Source organism: Triticum urartu, chromosome 7, assembly GCF_003073215.2.
Source record: "Triticum urartu cultivar G1812 chromosome 7, Tu2.1, whole genome shotgun sequence".
Classification (NCBI taxonomy): Eukaryota; Viridiplantae; Streptophyta; class Magnoliopsida; order Poales; family Poaceae; genus Triticum; species Triticum urartu.
The window spans coordinates 598,544,355-598,568,726 of record NC_053028.1 but is presented as its reverse complement, the minus strand read 5'-3'; positions in this window follow the sequence as shown (position 1 = coordinate 598,568,726).

Here is a 24,372-nt window from a genome sequence, read left to right as displayed (position 1 = left end):
GTAACAGGAGGCGGGGGACACAATGTTTACCCAGGTTCGGGCCCTCTCGATGGAGCTAATACCCTACTTCCTGCTTGATTGATCTTGATGATATGAGTATTACAAGAGTTGATCTACCACGAGATCGTAGAGGCTAAACCCTAGAAGCTAGCCTATGATTATGATTGTTGTTGTCCTACGGACTAAACCCTCCGATTTATATAGACACCGGAGGGGTCTAGGGTTACACAGAGTCAGTTACAAGGGAGGAGATCTACATATCCGAATTGCCAAGCTTGCCTTCCATGCAAAGGAGAGTCCCACCCAGACACGGGACGAAGTCTTCAATCTTGTATCTTCATAGTCCAACAATCCGGCCAAAGTATATAGTCCGGCTGTCCGTGGACCCCCTAATCCAGGACTCCCTCAGTAGCCCCTAAACCAGGCTTCAATGACGATGAGTCCGGTGCGCAGATTGTCTTCGGCATTGCAAGGTGGGTTCTTCTCCAAACCCGAGTACCTATCATAACGAGTAGTGTCCGGATTCCCATGAATGTTGCACTCCTCGGCTTCTATGCTTTAATAATGGTCGTCTTCCATGTGTCGAGTGAATGCAAGAAGTCAGGGCATTTTTACATTTGCCACCCTAACCATGTAAGTAAATCGTCTGTTTAAAGAGTCAGGGATCCTCAGATCCAGATCACACCATACTCCCACAACGAGTATCCATCGGAGCGCGCCCGAAAAAGTCCATCCCATCATGGTCGGCCATCGCAGCTCCTCCTCTCGCTCCCGTAGCACTAAGCCAGGCAATTGGGAGAAGTGTTGCATCCCCCACAGCCAATTAGTAGAGTTGCAGACCCAGGGGTTTCTCCCTCCTGCGTATATGGTCCCCGTCTGAGCCGGACTAGCCACTTATAATGGCGGGGAGCAAGCGGAGAGCCTTCCCAACCCATCCAGGGGGAGCGGGTATGCCTTGTCCCTTACTTATTGAGGGGACTCGGATTTCCAATCCATCCGTTCCTCCGCGGGCTCCTAGAGTTCTATGGCCTCCAGCTACATAACCTTACTCCCACCTCCATATTACACATCACCGGCTACGTCACCTTTTGTGAGCTGTTTCTGGGCTGCGAAGCTCATTCCGAGCTATGGAAGAGGCTATTCTGCCTCGTACCCCGTACACGGGAGGGGTCAATATATCAAGTGGGCGGAGCCGAAAGGCGCATCGCCGGGACCGGATACCTGTCCAGTACTCCAAAGAAGACATCCGAAGATTGGTCTTCGGAGTGGTTTTATATGGAGGACGTCCCCCTTCCGAACCCTATTCGGATGGGCCTTCATGAGTTTAATAATGCCCCTTTAAAGAAACGTCGCGGCTGGCGCCCTCGGAGCCCCAGGAGGAAGATAACAGAGAGGTCCTTCACCTGATGGGCAGGATAAAAACGCTGGCCAAATCAGGACTGACAATAATCGAGGTTATGTCAATATGTATAATGCGGGGGGTGCAGCCACTTCAGTATCGGGGGAAACCCATGTGTCACTTCAATGGAGAAGACGATGCCACCCGATGCAGTCGTAAAGGTCCGGACTCCGCCGCTGCTCTAGCGAAAATACTGTCCGATTTGTACAAAGGAGAGGAAGAGGAGTTCATCCGCATTAAGCCACGGGATGGATTCTCCATGTACAACCCCCAAACTGGGTGAGCCGCTACTGAGGGAGTCCTGGATTAGGGGGTGTCCGGATGGCCGGACTATACCTTCAGCCGGACTCCAGGACTATGAAGATACAAGATTGAAGACTTCGTCCCGTGGCCGGAAGGGACTTTCCTTGGCGTGGAAGGCAATCTTGGCGATACGGATATTCAGATCTCCTACCATTGTAACCGACTCTATGTAACCCTAACCCTATCCGGTGTCTATATAAACCGGAGGGTTTTAGTCCATAGGACAACATACACATCAACAATCATACCATAGGCTAGCTTCTAGGGTTTAGCCTCCTCGATCTCGTGGTAGATCTACTCTTGTACTACCCATATCATCAATATTAATCAAGCAGGAGGTAGGGTTTTACCTCCATCGAGAGGGCCCGAACCTGGATAAAACTTCGTGTCCCTTGCCTCCTGTTACCATCCGGCCTAGACGCATAGTTCGGGACCCCCTACCCGAGATCCGCCGGTTTTGACACCGACATTGGTGCTTTCATTGAGAGTTTCTCTGTGTCGTCGCTGTCAGGCTCGATGGCTCCTACGATCATCAATGGCGATGCAGTCCAGAGTGAGACCTTCCTCCCCGGACAGATCTTCGTCTTCGGCGGCTTCGCTCTACGGGCCAATTCACTTGGCCATCTGGAGCAGATCGAAAGCTACGCCCCTGGCTGTCAGGTCAGATTCGGAAGTTTAAACTACACGGCTGACATCCGCGGGGACCTGATCTTCGACGGATTCGAGCCACTGCCGAGCGCGCCGCATTGTCCCGACGAGCATGATCTAGCTCTGCCGCCGAACAGTGCCCTGGAGGCCGCACCCGCATCGGCTCTGGTCCTTAATTCGGAGCCAACTGCGCCGATCAAGGATGGGCGGTTGGACGCCGCCTCGGGGGCTGTGATCCCAATGGCGATTGAGCCGAACACCAGCCCCGTACTCTGCGAGACTCGTGACTCCAAGGAGCCGGACTCCTCTCTGGACTCCGAACACTCTGCGCCCCTGCCAATCGAATCCGATTGGGCGCCGATCATGGAATTCACTGCCGTGGATATCTTTCAGCACTCGCCTTTTGGCGATATTCTGAAGACACTGAAATCTCTCTCTTTATCAGGAGAGCCCTGGCCAGACTACGGCCAGCAAGGTTGGGATTCGGACGATGAAGAAATTCAAAGCCCACCCACCACCCACTTTGTAGCCACTGTCGACGACTTAACCGGCATGCTCGACTTCGACTACGAAGACATCGACGGTATGGACGCCGATGAAGGAGATGATGAAGAACCAGCACCTACTAGGCCCTGGAAAGCCACCTCGTTGTATGACATATACATGGTGGACACCCCAAAAGAGGGATATGGCGATGGAACAGCGGAGGATGACCCCTCCAAGAAACAGCCTAAGCGCCGACGTCAGCGGCGCCGCTCAAAATCCCGCCAAAACAAACACGGTGATTCCAGCACGGGAGACAATAATACTTCGGAAAGCGCCGAAGAAAACCCCCTCCAGCAAGATTTAGCACAGGAGGATGGAGAAACCAGCCCTCATGAGAGAGCGGCAGACAGAGAGGTCGAGGACGATAATTATATGCCTCCCTTCGAACACGAGGCAAGCCTCGACGACGACGAATTTGTCGTGCCAGAGGATCCCGTCGAGCAAGAGCGTTTTCAACGCGGGCTTATGGCCACGGAAAGAAGCCTCAAGAAAAAACAGCAACAACTTAGAGCTGATCAAGATTTGCTAGTTGACAGATGGAATGAAGTCCTTGCGGCCCAAGAGCATAAACTCGAATGCCCCTCCAAGAGCTACCCAAAGCGCAGGTTGCTACCCCAATTAGAGGAGGAAGCACTTGATGCGGCCGACCGGCCACCTCGTGGCCGTGACAGAGAGGCCTCTCGGCCCTCCACTCAAGCCGCACCCCGTACCAAGGCACGGGACTATGCGCCGGACTTACGAGATATGTTGGAGGACAAGGCAAGGCAAACAAGATTGATCTACGGATCGCGTGGGCGCCCCACGGCTCGAGACGGCAACCGTCACGCCAGCCACAAATTTGGCAGGGCCGAACACAGTAGACAAAGCTCATTGGAGCTACGTCATGATATAGCCCAGTACAGAGGCGCCGCACACCCACTCTGCTTTACCGACGAAATAATGGATCATCAAATCCCCGAGGGTTTCAAACCCATAAACATCGAATCATATGATGGCACAACAGATCCTGTGGTATGGATCGAGGACTATCTCCTTCATATCCACATGGCTCGCGGCGATGATTTCCATGCCATCAAATACCTCCCACTCAAGCTTAAAGGACCAGCTCGGCATTGGCTTAACAGCTTGCCAACAGGATCAATCAGTTGTTGGGAGGACCTGGAAGCCGCATTCCTCGACAATTTCCAGGGCACTTATGTGCGACCCCCAGACGCCGATGACCTAAGTCACGTAATTCAGCAGCCAGATGAATCGGCCAGGCAATTCTGGACACAGTTCCTAACAAAGAAAAATCAAATAGTCGACTGTCTGGACGCTGAGGCCCTAGCAGCCTTCAAGCACAATATCCGTGACGAGTGGCTGGCCCGGCACCTTGCACAGGAAAAGCTGAAATCTATGGCAGCACTCACGACACTCATGACCCGCTTTTGCGCGGGAGAAGACAGCTGGCTAGCTCGTAGCAACAATATAACCAAGAACCCTGGTAATTCGAACACCAGGGACAGTAGTGGCAGGTCGCGTCGAACCAAGCAGAAGCGCCGCATTAACAGCGACAATGCTGAGGATCGGCAGTTAATGCCGGATTCAGAGGCTCTAAATCCGGTCAGTGGAAAAAGCCGTTCAAAAGGATTCCTAGGGGCCCGTCCAGTTTGGACCGAATACTCGACCGCTTATGCCAGATACATGGCACCCCCGAAAAGCCGGCCAATCACACCAACAGGGATTGTTGGGTGTTCAAGCAGGCAGGCAAGCTAAACGCCGAAAACGAAGACAAGGGGCTGCATAGCGATGACGACAAGGAGCCCCGGCGGCCGAACAATAGGGGACAGAAGGGTTTTCCCCCACAAGTGCGGACGGTGAACATGATATACGCAACCCACATCCCCAAGAGGGAGCGGAAGCACGCGTTAAGGGACGTATACGCAATAGAGCCAGTCGCCCCAAAGTTCAACCCATGGTCCTCCTGCCCTATCACCTTTGATCGAAGGGACCACCCCACTAGCACCCGTCACGGCGGCTTCGCCGCATTGGTTCTAGACCCAATTATTGACGGATTTCATCTCACTAGAGTCCTTATGGACGGCGGTAGCAGCCTGAACCTGCTTTACCAGGATATAGTGCGGAAAAAGGGCATAGATCCCTCGAGGATTAAGCCCACCAAAACGATGTTTAAACACGTAATACCAGGTGTAGAGGCCAACTGTACAGGCTCAGTCAAACTTGAAGTGGTCTTCGGATCTCCGGATAATTTCCGAAGCGAGGAGTTAATCTTCGACATAGTCCCGTTTCGCAGTGGTTATCACGCACTGCTCGGGCGAACCGCATTCGCTAAGTTCAATGCGGTACCACATTACGCATACCTTAAGCTCAAGATGCTAGGCCCTCGAGGAGTAATTACGGTCAATGGAAACACCGAACGCTCCCTCCGAACGGAGGAGCACATGGCGGCCCTTGCAACGGAAGTACAAAGCAGCCTCTCCAGGCATTTCTCCAGTCCGGCCACTAAACGACTGGACACCGTCAAGCGCGCCCGGAGTAACCTACAACAAGACCGCCTGGCACGATCCGAGCAGGCGTAGCAATGCGGCCCCAACCCCAACCCTCGCAAAAAGGTGACGTCAGTACTTCGCGTACATAACTACGCTCTAGAGATACCATGGGCACAGGGGGAGGGGCACCATCACGGCATGCCCAAAACACGGCTTTAACCGTACCAGGGCCTGCCGATATGTTAATTTTCTCTTACTTTCAGGACTCCATTCTTCGGACGGCCTATTCGGCAGTTCAATTGCCGCACAAACGATGCAAGAACCAGGGAAGCAGACAAGCCACGCCGCATTACAGAACTCCCAGGTGGTCTCTCTCACGAGCAGTATACCTGTTTCGCATATTATTTCGCAGCTTGCCCCTGGAGCGGACATGTTACATAGTCCAACCTTTTGCTTATCGCATTATTTGTATCGTTCTGCTTTGATCGTAGCTCTTTTTAACAAACAATGCATAGCTTCTGTCTATTTTTGCATTACTCTTTTTTATATATGCTCCTTAACGACATGTTGCACCCGTACACTTTGGTACGGCCAACATACGCCAAGGGCTTCAGTACCCCTCAACATGGTGTGAGAAGTCCGAACACTTTAACAAGTGCGGCACCCCGAACTTATAGCATTATATGCATCGGCTCCGAAACATGTCTTGGGTCAATAGTTGGGTTTGCCCGGCTCCTATGTTTTGGTGCCTTACGTTCCGCTATATCGGCTAAGGTAGCACTAGGAGAACCACTGCGATTGTGCCCCGGTTGAGCTGGGTCGAGCACCTCAGTGGAGAAAGCTAAAACTGACCGTCATGATGAGGCGAGAGCTGGTCGTTGTTTGAGAGGTTTTTTCGAGTCCCTAAAGACTTATGCCGCTTAGGGCGAGGAGCCGGCTCTGTCCGGCCAAGGCGTGGATAGCGCCCCGAACTCGGTCTTCCGAATACTGGGGGCTTCGCCGAAATTTAAAATTATAAAATTCTATGGCTAAGTGAGATTGTTCACGCATTATAGTCCGATTGCCTCGTTCGTCGGGCTGAACGCCTCCCTCGAAGGACCCAAATATAGGAAAAAGAGAGCCCAGGTTTATCCCCGAACACCCCAGCACTAGCGGCAAGGGGGCAGAAGCAGACGACTCGCCATCTCTTAGTATTGATAAACAGCCGCACAGAAGGTAATATTTTAAATTCAAACAGCATTGCTTAGCGCATATGAACAAGTTTTCAGCGCACAGGACAAAACGAGTGAGTTTTACTCAAAAATTACATCCATAGAACATTCATCTGCCACAAGGCGGGCACCCTTCAGAACATCCTTATAATAATTTTTGGGCTTGCGATGCTCTTTCCCCGGTGGTGGCCCGTCCTTCACAAGCTTCTCCGCATCCAGCTTGCCCCAGTGCACCTCCGCACGGGCAAGGGCCCTACAGGCACCTTCAATGCAGATGGAGTGCTTGATGACTTTGAGCCTTGGACAGGCCTCCACGAGCCACCGCACCAGCCTGAAATAGCTCCCAGGCTGAGCCTCTCCAGGCCACAGCCGAACTATGAGGCCCTTCGTGGCCTGTTCGGCCGCCTTGTGGAGCTCGACCAGTTGCTTCAACTGGTCGCTCAGGGGCACGGGGTGTCCGGCCTCAGCGTACTAAGACCAGAACACCTTCTCCGTCGAGCTGCCCTCTTCGGCTCGATAGAATGCGGCGGCATCAGATATACTCCGGGGAAGATCTGCGAACGCACCTGGAGAACTTCGGATTCGGGTAAGTAACAAGTAACTCACGCTTATGTGTTTACTTTGCATAAAGAATGCCTTACCCGCCGCTATCTTCTTAACCTCATCCAACTCCTGGAGGGTCTTTTGGGATTCGGCCTTGGCAGACTTGGCACTTTTAGTAGCCGCCGCGAGCTCGGACGCTCGCGTCCTTGAGTCACGCTCCAAACTCTCATGTTTTTCCATGAGAGCCTGGAGCTCTTACCGCACCTTGCCAACCTCGGCCTCATACTTTTCTCGCTCAGAGCGCTCCGCGGCCGACCTCTTCTCGGCCTCGAGCAGCGCTTGCTTCAGGGTCGCCACCTTAGACGTGGCCCCTACAATAGCCACGATGTAGGATCGAAATTATGTCTAGAGGGGGGTGATTAGACTACTTGAACAAATAAAAACTTAACCTTTTCCCAATTTTAGTTCTTGGCAGATTTTGGCTAATTTAGGACAAGTCAAGCAATCATCACATGATTCAAGCAAGCATGCAAAGAGTATATTGGCAGCGGAAAGTAAAGCATGCAACTTGCAAGAATGTAAAGGGAAGGGTTTGGAGAATTCAAACGCTATTGGAGACACGGATGTTTTTCCCATGGTTCGGATAGGTGGTGCTATCCTACATCCACGTTGATGGAGACTTCAACCCACGAAGGGTAACGGTTGCGCGAGTCCACACAGGGCTCCACCCAAGGGTAACGGTTGCGCGAGTCCACACAGGGCTCCACCCACGAAGGGTCCACGAAGAAGCAACCACCCACAAAGGGTCCACGAAGAAGCAACCTTGTCTATCCCACCATGGCCATCGCCCACACAGGACTTACCTCACTAGCGGTAGATCTTCACGAAGTAGGCGATCTCCTTGCCCTTACAAACTCCTTGGTTCAACTCCACAATCTTGTCGGAGGCTCCCAAGTGACACCTAGCCAATCTAGGAGACACCACTCTCCAAGAAGTAACAAATGGTGTGTAGGTAATGAACTCCTTGCTCTTGTGCTTCAAATGATAGTCTCCCCAACACTCAACTCTCTCTCATGGGATTTGGATTTGGTGGAAAGAAGATTTGAGTGGAAAGCAACTTGGGAAGGCTAGAGATCAAGATTCATATGGTAGGAATGGAATGTCTTGGTCTCAACACATGAGTAGGTGGTTCTCTCTCAGAACAAATGAGTTGGAATGGTGTATGTGTTCTGATGGCTCTCTCTATGAATGAAGAGGAGGTGGAGGGGTATATATAGCCTCCACACAAAATCCAACCGTTACACACATTTTTCCAATCTCGGTGGGACCGAATCAACAAACTCGGTCGGGCCACAAATGTAAACCTAGTGACCGTTAGAGATTTTCGGTGGGACTGATATGCAACTCGGTAGGACCGATATGGTTAGGGTTTGGGCATAACGTAATCTCGGTGAGACCGATTACACAAACTCGGTGAGACCAAATTTGGTAATTAGCTAACCAGAGAGTTGGTCAGGCAAACTCGGTGGGACCGATTTGCTCTTTCGATGAGACCGAGTGGAACTCGGTGAGACCGAAAAGTTACAAAGGGGAAACACTGAGTTTACATTGCAATCTCGGTGGGACCGATTCGCTCTTTCGGTGGGACCGAAAAGTTACGAAAGGGAAACAGAGAGTTTGCAACCCCATCTCGGTGAGACCGAGATCCCTATCGGTAGGACCGAATTGCTAGGGTTTGGCAGTGGCTAATTGACAAGTGAAACTCAGTGGCGCCGGATAGGAAGAATCGGTAGGACCGAGTTTGGCTTAGGGTTTAGGTCAAATGTGGATATGGGAAAGTAGTTGAGGGTTTCTTGAGCATATCACTAAGCACATGAAGCAAGAGGCTCATTAAGCAACACCTCATCCCTCCTTGATAGTATTGGCTTTTCCTAAAGACTCAATGTGATCTTGGATCACTAAAATATAAAATGAAGAGTTTTGAGCTTTTGAGCTTGAGCCAATCCTTTGTCCTTAGCATTTTGAGGGTTCCACTTTCACATCCATGCCATGCCAATCATTGAGCTTTCCTGAAATAATCATCTTGGAATAGTATTAGCTCAATGAGCTATATGTTGTTATGAATTACCAAAACCACCTAGGGATAGTTGCACTTTCACACGATAATCCTGTCATTTTTTGCAATTGCACCTTTTTATATATACATATATTTAATTTAAACAAGGTATTTCTTACCTTCATTGTCCTCGAGCTGCTTCTTGGCACGTCCGAGCTCTTGCTCGGACCGCTCGAGGTTATGCTTTAGCACGTCCACTTCCGCAGTCAGTGCGGCGGACGCCAGCAGGGAAGCCTGCACACGCATATTGACTCTTTTTAGACTCCTGCGATTTTTATTTGATCCTCTATTCGGCTTTTCTTTCTGAATGCCAAACAGAGCATCAGGGGCTACTGTCTATGCGGTAATGTTATTTACACATTCTTTACTTACCTCAAAGCCTGTTAAAAGGCTTGTACAAGCTTCAGTCAGTCCGCTCTTGGCGGACTGAACATTCTGGACCACTGCACTCATAATGATGCGGTGCCCCTCGTCGATGGAGGCGCCTTGGAGCGCCTCCAACAGATTGTCCGGTGCCTCCGGTTGGACGGAGGTCGCCGGCGCGGTGGCTTGCTCCTCTTGGAAGGAGGTCCCCTGCCGGACTCTGGAACCTTTGAAGGTTCCGGAGCGGTGTCCGGCCTAGGGCCGGACTTGGAGCCCTGGGGGGTTTCGTCCCCTTTACTCCTGGAGTCCGGGAGGTCGCCTTGCGGCGCCTCCAGGACCACCTCCTCCCGGATTGGAACCTGTTGGGACAACACTTCGGTGTCGTCCATAGGGCGGGGAGAGGAAGCCGTCGGCAGCGAGTTCACGTCCGACGAGTCCAGCGAGCCGCTCGACGACGCGTCGAGTCGGTCTTTGGGTGGGCTGGATAAACATATTTGCCATCAGGGAAAGATGTGCAATAAACGAATACTATGAAATCACTCCGGTATTCGGATACTTACGATTTCGCCAGGGGCTTGGCCCTGGGCGGCCACTCCTCTTCACCGTCGTCGGCGTTGGTGGAGTAGTCCAGAGGAAGTGTTCTCCCCTTCTTGGACCCTTCGGACTCCCTAGTTGGGGTGGCCTTCCTTTTCTTCCCTTCCCCCACTGGAGGGGGAGGGGTTTCTTCTTCCTCCTCCTCGTCTTCACGGGACGAATGTGCCTCAGAACCGTCGGATAATGGATCCGACGCCTCCTGGCGCCGGGCACTCTTTCGAGTCCCCGCGGCCTTTTTCGTGGCCTTCTTCTCCGGCACCACATAGGGTGCTGGAACCAGCAGCTTCGCCAAGAGGGCATCGGCTGGGTCTTCAGGCAAAGGAGCCGGACAGTTGATCTGTCCGGACTTCGCCTGCCAATCCTGTCAAAGGTAAGGGAGCTTAGATCCTGCATAGAGTTAAACTATGAAAAACTAGTGCCCTATAAAAGGTACAAAAAACTTACCGCGCTAGCGTGACGCTGCGCGCTGTATCCGCGATCCTCGGTAGCAGATGCGGGAGCCTCAACGCCTTTGAAGAGCACCTTCCAGGCATCTTCGTACATCGTGTCGAAGAGCCTGCTCAGAGTTTGGTGCCGCGCCGGATCAAACTCCCACAGGTTGAAAGCCCGTTGTTGGCACGGGAGGATCAAGCGGATGAGCATAACCTGGACTACATTGACAAGCCTGAGCTGCTTGTTCACCAGGGCTTGGATGCATGTTTGTAGTCCGGTCACCTCCTTTTTGCTACCCCACGACAGGCCCATCTCTTTCCAGGACGTGAGCCGCGTTGGGGGTCCGGACCGGAACTCAGGGGGTGCGACCCATTCGGCGCCACGCGGCTCGGTGATGTAAAACCACCCCGACTGCCACCCCTTCAGGGTCTCCACAAAGGAGCCCTCGAGCCATAGGACGTTGGCCATCTTGCCCACCATGGCGCCTCCGCACTCCGCCTGGTTGCCGCGCACCACCTTTGGCTTGACGTTGAAGGTCTTGAGCCATAGGCCGAAATGGGGGCGGATGCGGAGGAAAGCCTCGCACACGACGATAAACTCCGAGATGTTGAGGACAAAATTCGGGGCCAGATCGTGGAAATCCAGGCCGTAGTAGAACATGAGCCCCCGGACAAATGGGTGGAGAGGGAAGCCCAGTCCGCGGAGGAAATGGGAGAGGAACACCACCCTCTCATGGGGCCTAGGGGTGGGGATGAGCTGCCCCTTTTCGGGGAGCCAGTACGCGATGTCATTAGATAGGTATCCGGCCTTCCTCTGCTTTTTGATATGTCCCTCCGTGATGGAGGTGACCATCCACTTGCCTCCCGCTCCAGACATGGCTAGAGAAGGTTGAGGTGAGGAGTGCGGACTTGGGCGCTGGAGCTCGAGTGCGCAAGAATGGATAGGCGAAGGAGGAAGAAGGCGTAGGTGAAAAGGTGGATCCTTATCCCCTTATATGGGTGGACGCAACTACATGTCCCCACCAGCCTGGTAAAACTCGCTTATCTCCCAAGCGCCGTAATCAAAGGCGCGGTTGGGTTACCCACGCCCGTATTGATGAGAATCCCGGAATAAGGGGACACGATCTTTGATTTAACAAGACGTGCCAAGGAAACCACCTCGCATAACGTGCTGAGATGGGACAGTAAAACGGTTCGAATAAAAGGTTGGCCGTAGTGTGACATACTACGGAATACGTCAACAGATTAGATTGGTGTAAATATTATTCTCTCTATGGCAATATGTGGAAACTTATTTTGCAGAGCCGGACACTACCTTTGTGCTCAAAATCTTCTATGAAGTACTTGGAGGAGGAACCCGCCTTGCAATGCCGAAGACAATCTGCGCGCCGGACTCGTCGTCATTGAAGCCTGGTTCAGGGGCTACTGAGGGAGTCCTGGATTAGGGGGTGTCTGGATGGCCGAACTATACCTTCAGCCGGACTCCAGGACTATGAAGATACAAGATTGAAGACTTCGTCTCGTGTCTGGAAGGGACTTTCCTTGGCGTGGAAGGCAAGCTTGGCGATACGGATATTCAGATCTCCTACCATTGTAACCGACTCTATGTAACCCTAACCCTATCAGGTGTCTATATAAACCAGAGGGTTTTAGTCCATAGGACAACATACACATCAACAATCATACCATAGGCTAGCTTCTAGGGTTTAGCCTCCTCGATCTCGTGGTAGATCTACTCTTGTACTACCCATATCATCAATATTAATCAAGCAGGACGTAGGGTTTTACCTCCATCGAGAGGGCCCGAACCTGGGTAAAACTTCGTGTCCCTTGCCTCCTATTACCATCCGACCTAGACGCACAGTTCGGGACCCCCTACCCGAGATCCGCCGGTTTTGACACCGACAGCTACCTTTTACTCCAGACCATCCCGCATTCTTCATCATAAATATTTACCTTGCTATTTCATAGCAGGAACTGCGGAAAACTGCAAGGGAGGTCCACAGCCCGTCTGTACAGACAGAGGACCCTGACCGGGCTCTCTACCCCGGACTCGAAGAAGATCCGGACATATTTGTGGAGCTCGTCGACATGACGTTCTATCAGTTAAGCTACGACGGTGCCTTGGTGGCCATCATAGCCGATTATCCTGGCCTGCTCCCTGCATCACATGTAAGTAAAACCGGAGTCCCAACTTCCGAGAAGGATCCCTTTTTTGCACTTCACCCACCGCACACATATTGCGTCTTACAGGGAAGGCCCTCGGGGCGCCATGCCGAACCCACGGTGACTCATCAACAAGGGGCACCGAAGCCGGGTAGGCTTAAAAGGAAGGTGGTCAGGACTGAGACGCTGTCGCAGAGGTATGAAAAAAACCCTGCTCCGTGGTTGTCGTCTTTAAAATATAACAACGTCCATGGTTCCTGGCAGAAAAAACGCTCGCCGGACCGTGTCCGGAGAGCCTGCCGGCCACGCCTCCACCAGCCGGACTCCAGAGCCGGACTTAGGGGCAGATGCTAACGTGGGGACAACACCGGATGTTCCTCCTACAGAGGATGCGGATAGGTTGTCCGCTACAAATTCCGAAGTGGAGAGTGCCATGCACAGGCATCGCCGGGCCGTACTCTGCGACCCTGGTTTCTCCGAAGAGGCGTTTGATGCCTTCAACTCAGGAGACGCGTACATCCGAGCTGCTCAAAATGGCCTTGCCAGAGCCACGGACCAGTATGTAAAGGATATACGGGTAAGAAAATCTGATAATTATGTATATCAGTAGCCCTTGAGACTTGAAACAGTTGGCACAACTGATTTAAGGATCATTATATGCGTAGGTTCTTACGGAGAAGAATACCCAGTTGTCTCAAGAGCTAGAGGAGTGCAAAGCCCAGCTACGGGCAGCAGTTGCCGGAATGGAGGAGTCCAAGAAGGCCCCATCTGGTAATACTTGTCCTGATCGAAAAGAATGAAATGACATGTACCAGTTAGTATTCAGCATGCATGCAAATCTAACAATAGATTCTGCAGATGATCCCAGAGTGAATCCGAAGATCGTGCGAGGGGATGAGCAACATGCTCAACGACAGCTAGAGGCTGGCGAGCGCGTGCTTACGCGGGTTAGGCGGGAGAAAAACGATCTCCAAGATGCCAATACACGGCTGGGCGTTGAACTGAAAGATGTTCGGGCCCAGCTAGCTGACTCCGTAAAGGAGAATAAGAGGCTTCAACGCGGCACTTTTAGTAAGTGCTTGAACAAACTTTTATAGAGTTCGGCGAAGAAACCGGCTAACAGAGTTATATCTGTAGGTATACTAACGGGTCATCCCGAAGAGGAGATGCCCGGATCTGCGGGAGATCTTCTGCCATAGCTCTCACAACTGCACGAACAAGTTCTGCAAGTGATGCAGGGCATTGCCCAGGCCTTGTGGCCATCTGCCTCCCTGCCAGGAGGCATGGGGGAGCTCGTAGAGATGCTCAAGGGAGCGCGGCGGCGCTTCCGATTATGGAAGATATCTGCCTGCCAACAAGGTGCAACGGAAGCCTGGTCCATGGAGAAGACGCGATATACCAAGGCTGACCCGAACCACATGGCCGAGGTCGGACCTGTAGAGTCTGATGGGAAAGAGATCCCCGTTAGTCTGGTATATGACTAGGTAAAATTAGCTGCAAAGTATTCCCAATAGGATTGTAGGCTAGACAGCCTGTTGGATGGTATAGAAGAAGAATTTAGTCAGTCTAAGTGACTGTGTACTTCAAGTGACATATTTTGTCCCTAGCTGGATTGTAAATCATTTGTCATGGCGGACCGTTTCGCTTCGACCTCCGGACCCGACAGTCCGGAGTGTATCCGAATACCCGCTCAGTTATGTAAAAACCGGGGTACGCGTGGAAACCAGGCGTAGGGGTCATAAGTGCTTGAACAAACAAGTACCCAACTAGCTATGTTACATTACATGGATAGTAAGAAACATCTTCCAGGGAGAATAGTTCTGTTAAGGGCTCCTTTCCCTGGGTACGCATGCATTAATGTGCATGTCCGAACTGCGAAAGGAGACGCATGATATAAACATCTGGGGGCATGTATTGCAATAAGTAAAAGTCATCTTTTGTTCACCAACCGAATATTCCCTTAAGAACGCTAGCTTTCGGCTGACCCGGCAGTAACAATCGCAGAGGTGCTCCCCTTATGCCCTAGCCGAATTAATGGGAACGTAGGGCATAAACACAAGTGCCAGGCAACCCAGCTTGGCCAAAACTTAAGTCATGTCGATGCATATAATGGTGAAGAAAAGGTACATGTGGAAAAGTAACATAGGTGCAGGGGGCATAGAGCTCGGAACATAATTATATTAAGCTTCTGTATAAGAAGCCCCCAGATATAATGATCATGCATGGCGCGTCAAGATTGTGTAGTCAAGACACATTTTAACGTTTTAAAGCTGTGAAGAAAAATGGAAGAAAGAAAGACAGATAGTGGATATATATAAAAAAGGCGGAGGTAAGGAGACGAACACAGAGTCCGGCACTAGGCATAGAACCTTCGGAGTCTGGCCGCGTTCCATTGGTTTGGCTCGAGTCGATTGTCCGATGCATCACGCAGACGGTACGCTCCACCAGTTAGAACTTTGTCAATGATGAAGGGACCTTCCCATTTGGGCTTGAGCTTGTCCTTTTTCTTCTCGGGTAGGCGTAGAACAAGTTCGCCAACGTTATAAGTTTTGGCCCGTACTTCTCTGCTTTGATACCATCGAGCCTGTTGCTGATAGAATGCGGAGTGGGCTTTTGCAACATCACGCTCCTCCTCGAGGGCTTCTAAACTGTCATGTCGATCAAGCTCGGCTTCTTTCTCTTCGTACATGCGCACTCGAGGAGAGTCATGAATCGTAGGGCAGTACTGCCTCTGCGCCGTACACCATAAAAACGGTGTGTATCTGGTAGTGCGATTCGGCGTGGTCCGCAGCCCCCATAGTACATAGTCGAGCTCCTCAACCCAATGGGTATCTGATTCCTTCAAGGATCGCACTAATCTGGGTTTAATGCCGCTCATAATGAGACCATTTGCTCGTTTGACTTGACCGTTTGTTTTGGGGTGATAGACGGAGGCATAATCGAGCTTAATGTCCATATTGCCACACCAAGTTTTTACCTCGTCAGCTGTAAAGTTCGAGCCGTTATCGGTGATGATGCTGTGGGGGACACCATAACAGTGTACAACACTGGATATGAAGTCTATCGCTGGTCCGGACTCTACTGTTTTAACTGGTTTGGCTTCTATCCATTTGGTGAATTTATCCACCATGACCAATAGGTACTTTTTCTTATGGCTTCCTCCTTTAAGGGGTCCGACCATATCAAGCCCCCATACCGCAAAGGGCCAAGTAATGGGGATTGTTTGTAGAGCGGTAGGTGGCATATGGCTTTGGTTTGCAAAAAGCTGGCAACCGACGCAATGTTGGACGAGGTCCTGTGCGTCTGCTCGGGCTATCGGCTAGTAGAAACCTGTACGGAAGGCCTTGCTTACAAGGGCCCGAGCTGCAGCGTGATGGCCGCCGAGTCCCGCATGAATTTCTGCCAAAAGTTGTTGTCCTTCCTCTTCGGAGATGCACCTTTGAAGTACTCCGGTAGCGCTTTTCTTATAAAGCATCGTGGACCTTGTAGGCTTTAGACCGCGGCACAATGCAACATGCCTTGTTTGGGTCCTCAGGGAGTTCTTGCCTATTTAGGTAAGCCAAGGAGGGTTCTATCCACGGGGCGATGACAGCCATAATCACGTGGGCTGAAGGTGTTATTTCGGTGGCGGAGCCTCCGATTACGTCAGAGTGTTCGGGGTCTGGTGTTGTGGCCGGATCCGGACTGTTGTTGCTCGGTCTCCCCTTCCCACACCATGAATGGCTTAAAAAGCCTTTCCAAGAAGATATTAGGTGGGACAGGGTTGCGCTTAGCGCCGATGCGGGCGAGGATATCTGCCGCTTGATTGTTTTCTCGGACCACATGCTGGAATTCGAGCCCCTCGAACCGAGCTGACATTTTGAGGACGGCATTGCGGTAAGCCGCCATTTTTGGGTCCTTGGCGTCAAAGTCTCCATTTATTTGAGATATTGCGAGGTTCGAATCCCCACGCACCTCTAGGCGTTGAATGCCCATGGAGACTGCCATCCGGAGACCATGCAACAGGGCCTCATATTCTGCTGCATTGTTGGAGTCTGTGCATAACATTTGGAGTACGTATTGGACTGTATCTCCGGTGGGGGATGTCAGGACGACGCCTGCCCCCAGACCAGCCAGCATCTTAGAGCCGTCGAAGTGCATGATCCAATTGGAGTACGCGCCATACTCTTTAGGGAGTTCGGCTTCTGTCCATTCAACGACGAAATCAGATAGTACTTGTGACTTAATGGCACGCCGTGGTTTTTATGTTATGTCGAACGGGAGGAGCTCAATAGCCCATTTAGCAATCCGGCCCGTGGCATCGCGGTTATTTATTATATCGTTGAGTGGTACTTCAGAGGCCATCGTAATTGAACATTCTTGAAAGTAGTGTCGTAGTTTCCGGGATGCCATGAAGACCACGTATGCTATCTTTTGATAATGTGGGTACCGTGATTTGCATGGAGTGAGGACAGTGGATACTAGTATACCGGATTTTGAAGAGGAAACTTATGTCCGTCCGTATCTCGTTCAACGACGAGCACTGCGCTGACAACATGGTGTGTTGCCGCTATATATAACAGCATTGGTTCGCCGATATTTGGCGCGGCCAAGAGGGCTTTATTTCTTCCAATCCGGCCGTGGCCGCATCCGTCCACTCGAAGTGTTCGGTGCGTTGAAGAAGGCGATAAAGAGGTAATGCCTTTTCTCCCAATCAGGAGATAAAGCGGGTTAAGGCAGCCACACATCCGGTTAATTTCTGGATTTGCTTGAGGTCTGTTGGGATAGCCAACTATGACAGAGCTCGGATTTTAGCCGGATTTGCTTCAATTCCTCTATTGGAAACGATGAAGCCCAAGAGCTTTCCAGCGGGCACGCCGAAAACACATTTTTCCGGATTGAGCTTGATGTCATATGTTCGGAGATTGTCGAACGTAAGCCTCAAGTCGTCTATTAAAGATTTGACATGTCTGGTTTTAATGACCACATCGTCTACGTATGCCTCCACCCTTTTGCCGATTTGTGTTTCCAAGCATGCGTTGATAGGTTGCACCGGCGTTTTTGAGACCGAAAGGCACGGTGTTAAAACAGAAGGGGCCGTATGGAGTGATGAATGCCGTTGTGGCTTGATCGGACTCCGCCATCTTGATTTGATGGTATCCGGAGTATGCGTCGAGGAAACACAGCGAGTCGTGTCCTGCGGTAGCGTCGATAATTTGATCGATGCGGGGGAGGGGGAAGGGATCCTTGGGGCAAGCCTTGTTAAGGTCCTTGAAATCGACACATAGGCGCCGGGATTTGTCCTTCTTTGGTACCATCACCAGGTTTGCCAGCCAGTCTGGATGTTTTATTTCTCTAATGAATCCGGCCTCGAGTAACTTGGCTAGCTCTTCTCCCATGTCTTGTCGCTTAGGCTTTGAGAACGCCGAAGAGTCTGCTTGACCGGCTTGTATCCCTTTAGAATGTTTAGGCTATGCTCGGCCAGCCTATGTGGGATTCCTGGCATGTCTGAAGGATTCCAGGCGAAGATGTCCCAATTCTCGTGCAAGAACTCCCGCAGTGCGGCGTCTGTTGTGGGGTTCAGCTGTGCCCCGATGGATGTTGTTTTTGTTGGGTCCGTTGGGTGGACATGGAATTTGACTATTTCTTCTGCTGGTTTAAAAGTGGTGGACTTGGGTCTTTTGTCGAGTATCACGTCGTCCCTGTCCACTGTGGAGCGCAGCGCAGTTAGTTCTTCGGTCGCGAGGGCTTCGGATAACGCCTCGAGGGCCTGTGCGGCAGTTTTATTTTTGGCACGGAGTGCTATGTCTGGATCACTAGCTAGAGTGATAATTCCATTGGGCCCGGGCATCTTGAGCTTCATGTACCCGTAATGGGGTATAGCTTGGAAGATCGTGAATGCCTCCCACCCTAAAAGGGCGTGGTATCCGCTACTAAACGGGGCCACTTGGAATGTGATTTCTTCGGACCAATAATTCTCTGGCGTGCCGAATACCACATCTGGTGTGATTTTTCCCGCACATCGTGCCTCCCGACTAGGGATGATTCCTCTAAAGGTCGTGCTACTTTGCTCAATGCGGCTCTTGTCTATTTCCATTTTGCTAAGAGTCTCTTCGTAGATGAGGTATAATCCGCTACCACCGTCCATGAGCACTTTAGTAAGCCGGAAGCCTTCCACAATTGGACTAAGGACCAAAGCGGCTGGTGCTCGGGCTGTTCGGAATTGAGGTTCGTCGCTGGCATTGAAGGTTATAGCCGTATCGTTCCATGGATTTATTGTTGCAATGTGGCAGACTTCGGCGAGGCTGCGGAGTGCTCGCTTGTGCCTATTATTTGAGGCGAAAGTCTCGAAGACTGTCAGTACTGTATTGTTATTTTCCACGGGATGGCGCTCTGTGGTATTGTTGATGAGGAGATCCTCGCCGCTCTTGGCCACCTGCCGGAGTATCCAACATGCTCTAAGGCTATGTGTTGGCATGGTACCCGTTTTACTGTGAATTTTGCATGGCCCATTGAGCCATCCCTCCAATATGGTTCCACGCCCTGTAGTGGGCTTTGGTTTCTTTGTAATTGGATCGGGTGACTTACAAGAGTACACCCTTTTAGTTCAGACGGAGGTTTTAGTGAGAGCCGGAGGATTCCATAATTTTGTTTGGGTTTTCCAGGTGCTTTCCATCGCACAGTACTTCTGTAGTATGGCCGCCAAGTCAGCGAAGTGTGCTACGTCACAGCGACTTATGGCGTTGAGGATTCCCTTGTCCGTGCAATTTTTGCGAAAGAATGAAATTGCGTCTTCCTCGCGACAGTCCATGACATTGCTCATTACAAGGAGGAATCTGGCCCAATAGTGATGTACTGTCTCTTGGGGCTCTTGTCTAATGTGGGAAAGATCACTTATGTGAGGGTGGGTGGGTAGATTTAGGTCCAAACCCTAACCCGATCTGAGAACCAGGGGCAGAGGAGTTTCCGAGCTTGGCAGTTCGGGCTCCGGGACGTTGCCCAATAGTTCTGGCCCGCTGTACGATTCTAGGTTCGAAGCTTGGGCCATGTCCTCCCATAGGCGGGTATCCGGCTCAGAGAGATCGGGAATCCGGACATAGTTTGTCCTCAAAATAGAGGAAGAATCGCTGCATTGCTCCTCCACCACCGCTATCTGATGGGTGACCGGCGGAGAGTTAATCTCCCTTTGGTCGGGTTTAAGCCCGATCCGATCATAGTCCGTAGCGACTCCCAAGGCGGCGATGCGATCCAAGAGCTCATTTAAGGAAGAGAGATCCATTGGATCCATCTGCTCGGTGAATGCCGAACCGACGTGGAGGCTGTTTTTTATGACCCGAGAAGTCATCATCGGCGTGACAGCCAAACGGGCGGTCATGACGAAGCCGCCTAGTCGGAGAGTTTGGCCTATAGCCAGGGCTCCCCCAGAGGTAATGTTGTCCTTGAAAACAAGACGAGCCATCAAGCCTTATCGTGACGGCACAGTGGAACTCCCAATGAAAGCACCAATGTCGGTGTCAAAACTGGCGTATCTCGGGTAGGGGGTCCTGAACTATGCGTCTAAGGCTGATGGTAACAGGAGGCGGGGAACACAATGTTTACCCAGGTTCGGGCCCTCTCGATGGAGGTGATACCCTGCTTCCTGCTTGATTGATCTTGATGATATGAGTATTACAAGAGTTGATCTACCACGAGATCGTAGAGGCTAAACCCTAGAAGCAAGCCTATGATTATGATTGTTGTTGTCCTACGGACTAAACCCTCCGGTTTATATAGACACCGGAGGGGTCTAGGGTTACACAAAGTCGGTTACAAGGGAGGAGATATACATATCCGAATTGCCAAGCTTGCCTTCCATGCAAAGGAGAGTCCCACCCAGACACTGGACGACGTCTTCAATCTTCTATCTTCATAGTCCAACAGTCCGGCCAAAGTATATAGTCCGGCTATCCGAGGACCCCCTAATCCAGGACTCCCTCACCCCCATATGGGCCGGCCTTGGAGGAGAAGGAAAGGGGGGAAGCGAAAGGAAAGTGTGGATTAGGATTCCCACTTCCTTCCCTCTCCCACCCTCTTTCCTTCCCCCTCGGTTATATATGGCAGGGGAGCGTGCCTTGGGAGGGACTCCAAGTAGGATTCCTCCTACTTTGGTGCCTCCTATGGCTGCTCCTCCCTCCGTCCCACCTATATATATGTGGGAGGGGGTGCCTAGCACACCCGAGATCAATTGTTAGCGGTGTGTGGCGCCCTCCTCCATCGGTTACACCCCTGATACGTCTCCAACGTATCTATAATTTTTGATTGTTCCATGCTATTATATTATCAACTTTGGATGTTTTATATGCATTTATATGCTATTTTATATTATTTTTGGGACTAACCTATTAACCCAGAGCCCAGTGCCAGTTTCTGTTTTTTCCTTGTTTTAGCGTATCGCAGAAAAGGAAAATCAAATGGAGTCCAATTGACCTGAAACTTCACGGAACTTATTTTTGGAACGGAAGCAATCCAGAGGACTTGGGATGTACGTAAGGGAAGCAACAAGGAAGGCACGAGGCAGGAGGGCGCGCCCTCCACCCTCGTGGGCCCCTCGTGGCTCCCCTGGCGTACTTCTTCCTCACATATATACCCATATACCCTAAAAACATCGGGGAACACAATAGATTGGGAGTTCCGCTGCCAGAAGCCTCCGTAGCCACCGAAAGCCAATCTAGACCCGTTCCGGCACCCTGCCGGAGGGGGAATCCCTCTCCGGTGGCTATCTTCATCATCCCGGTGCTCTCCATGACGAGGAGGGAGTAGTTCTCCCTCGGGGCTGAAGGTATGTACCAGTAACTATGTGTTTGATCTCTCTCTCTCTCGTGTTCTTGATTTGGCGCGATCTTGATGTATCACGAGCTTTGCTATTATAGTTGGATCTTATGTTTCTCCTCCCCTGCTACTCTCTTGTAATGGATTGAGTTTCCCCTTTGAAGTTATCTTATCGGATTGAGTCTTTAAAGATTTGAGAGCACTTGATGTATGTCTTGCCGTGCATATCTGTGGTGACAATGGGATATCACGTGATTCACTTGATGTATATTTGGTGATCGACTTGCGAGTTCCGCCCATGAACCTATGCATAGGGGTTGGCACATGTTTTCGTCGTGATTCTCCGGTAGAAACTTTGGGGCACTGTTTGAGGTTCTATGTGTTGGTTAAACAGATGAATCTGAGATTGTGTGATGCATATCGTATAATCATACCCACGGATACTTGAGGTGACATTGGAGTATCTAGGTGACATTAGGGTTTTGGTTGATTTGTGTCTTAAGGTGTTATTCTAGTATGAACTCTAGGGCTGTTTGTGACACTTATAGGAACAGCCCAACGGATTGATTGGAAAGAATAACTTTGAGGTGGTTTCGTACCCTACCATAATCTCTTCGTTTGTTCTCCGCTATTAGTGACTTTGGAGTGACTCTTTGTTGCATGTTGAGGGATAGTTATGTGATCAAATTATGCTATTATTGTTGAGAGAACTTGCACTAGTGAAAGTATGAACCCTAGGCCCTGTTTCAACGCATTGCAATACCGTTTACGCTCACTTTTATCATTAGTTACCTTGCGGTTTTTATATTTTCAGATTACAAAAACCTTTATCTACTATCCATATACGACTTGTATCATCATCTCTTCGCCGAACTAGTGCACCTATACAATTTACCATTGTATTGGGTGTGTTGGGGACACAAGAGACTCTTTGTTATTTGGTTGCAGGGTTGCTTGAGAGAGACCATCTTCATCCTACGCCTCCTATGGATTGATAAACCTTAGGTCATCTACTTGAGGGAAATTTGCTACTGTCCTACAAACCTCTGCACTTGGAGGCCCAACAACGTCTACAAGAAGAAGGTTGTGTAGTAGACATCAAGCTCTTTTCTGGCGCCGTTGCCGGGGAGGTTAGCGCTTGAAGGTATATCTTTAGATCTTGCAATCGGATCTTTTTGTTTCTTATTTTAGCACTAGTTTAGTTTATAAAAGAAAACTACAAAAAATATGGAATTGAGTTTGCCTCATACGCTTCATCTTTTTAATATCTTTTGTGAGTATGATGGAAAAGAAAATTGTGCCAAAGTGTTGGAAGAAGAATGCATTAAAATGTTTGGCACTTCTTTGAATGATGAGCATGATTGCAATGTTGTTGGTATGAACTCCTTGAATATCCATGGTAGTAATGATGATTGCACTAGTTATGATGAAAATTTCTCCTATAAACATGTCAATTTTTGTGGAGTGCATTGGGTTTGAAAGTACACACCAAATAGGGAAGATAGATATTGCAAGAGGCATAAGTACTTAGAAACTAAATTGTTGCGAGAAAGGCTAGATGTTTGTGCTGAAGATTTAAATTTTCTTGGCCGTACTTGTGGACTTTGCAATGAAAGTGGTCATTTAGCTATCTAATGCAAATTGTTTCATGATCTAATCGTGTCCAAAAATTGTGATGAGTTGATTTCCCTTGCACATTATAATGAACTCAGCTTGCTTATGGGTTGCGAAGAAATGAAACATATAACTAGGCATCTTCCAGAATTTGCCCGTTATAAACTTCTTGGTTTTGATCTAGAAGAAATTTATATGTATTGTGCGGTGAATTGCACTGAAAATCCTTATATTGCCAATTACATAAAGAAAAGAAAACAAATAGAAGATGAAGAGAATACTAACGAAAGGGAAGAGACTTCCCAATATCCTCCTATTTTTTCTTATGATGAATCAGGTAACGAGGAGGAGCCTCCTATTCAACCAATCTCATTAATAAGGAGCTCCAAAAAGAGGATTGAACCCACACATGATGTGGTGAATAAGAAGAAAAGAAAAAGGAAGAGAGGTAAAAAGATATCTCCCCCAAATAATGCTGCTCCTATTACTATTGTGCCTGATGAAAATATAATTGTGGAAGATAATGATACTTCTTATGATCTTGAAAATATTTTTGGCACTTGCTTGGAAGAATATGATAATTGCTATACTATTGGTGCTATCCATACTATTAATGATGAGAGTGATTATGCTTATGATATGAAAAGGCCCAAGCTTGGGGATGCTATGTTTGATGAAGATGATGTTTTTGAGAATATATTTGCTGCAATTAATGTTTTGTCCCAAGCTTGGGGATGCTACGTTTAATGAAGATGATATTTTTAGTCTCCCAAGTTTTGATATGCAAATTTATAATGATGATACCATGCCTCCTACTTATGATGATTATTGTGATGATACTATGCTATAAAAAGTAGTGATTATATTTATAAAACTTGTCATGATTATGGTTACTCCTTTTCAGAACATTACTCTTTTAATGTGGAAACAATTTATAGTATTCGAGTTTCTTATGATACTCCCACTATTCCGAATGAGAAGAATTTTGCTTATGTGGAGAGTAATAAAATTTTATGGTTGTAGATCATGAAAAGAATGCTTTATGTGATGGTTATATTGTTGAATTCATTCATGATGCCACTGAAAATTATTATGAGGGAGGAACATATGCTTGTAGGAATTGCAATAATATCAAGTTTCCTCTCTATGTGCTTCAAGTTTT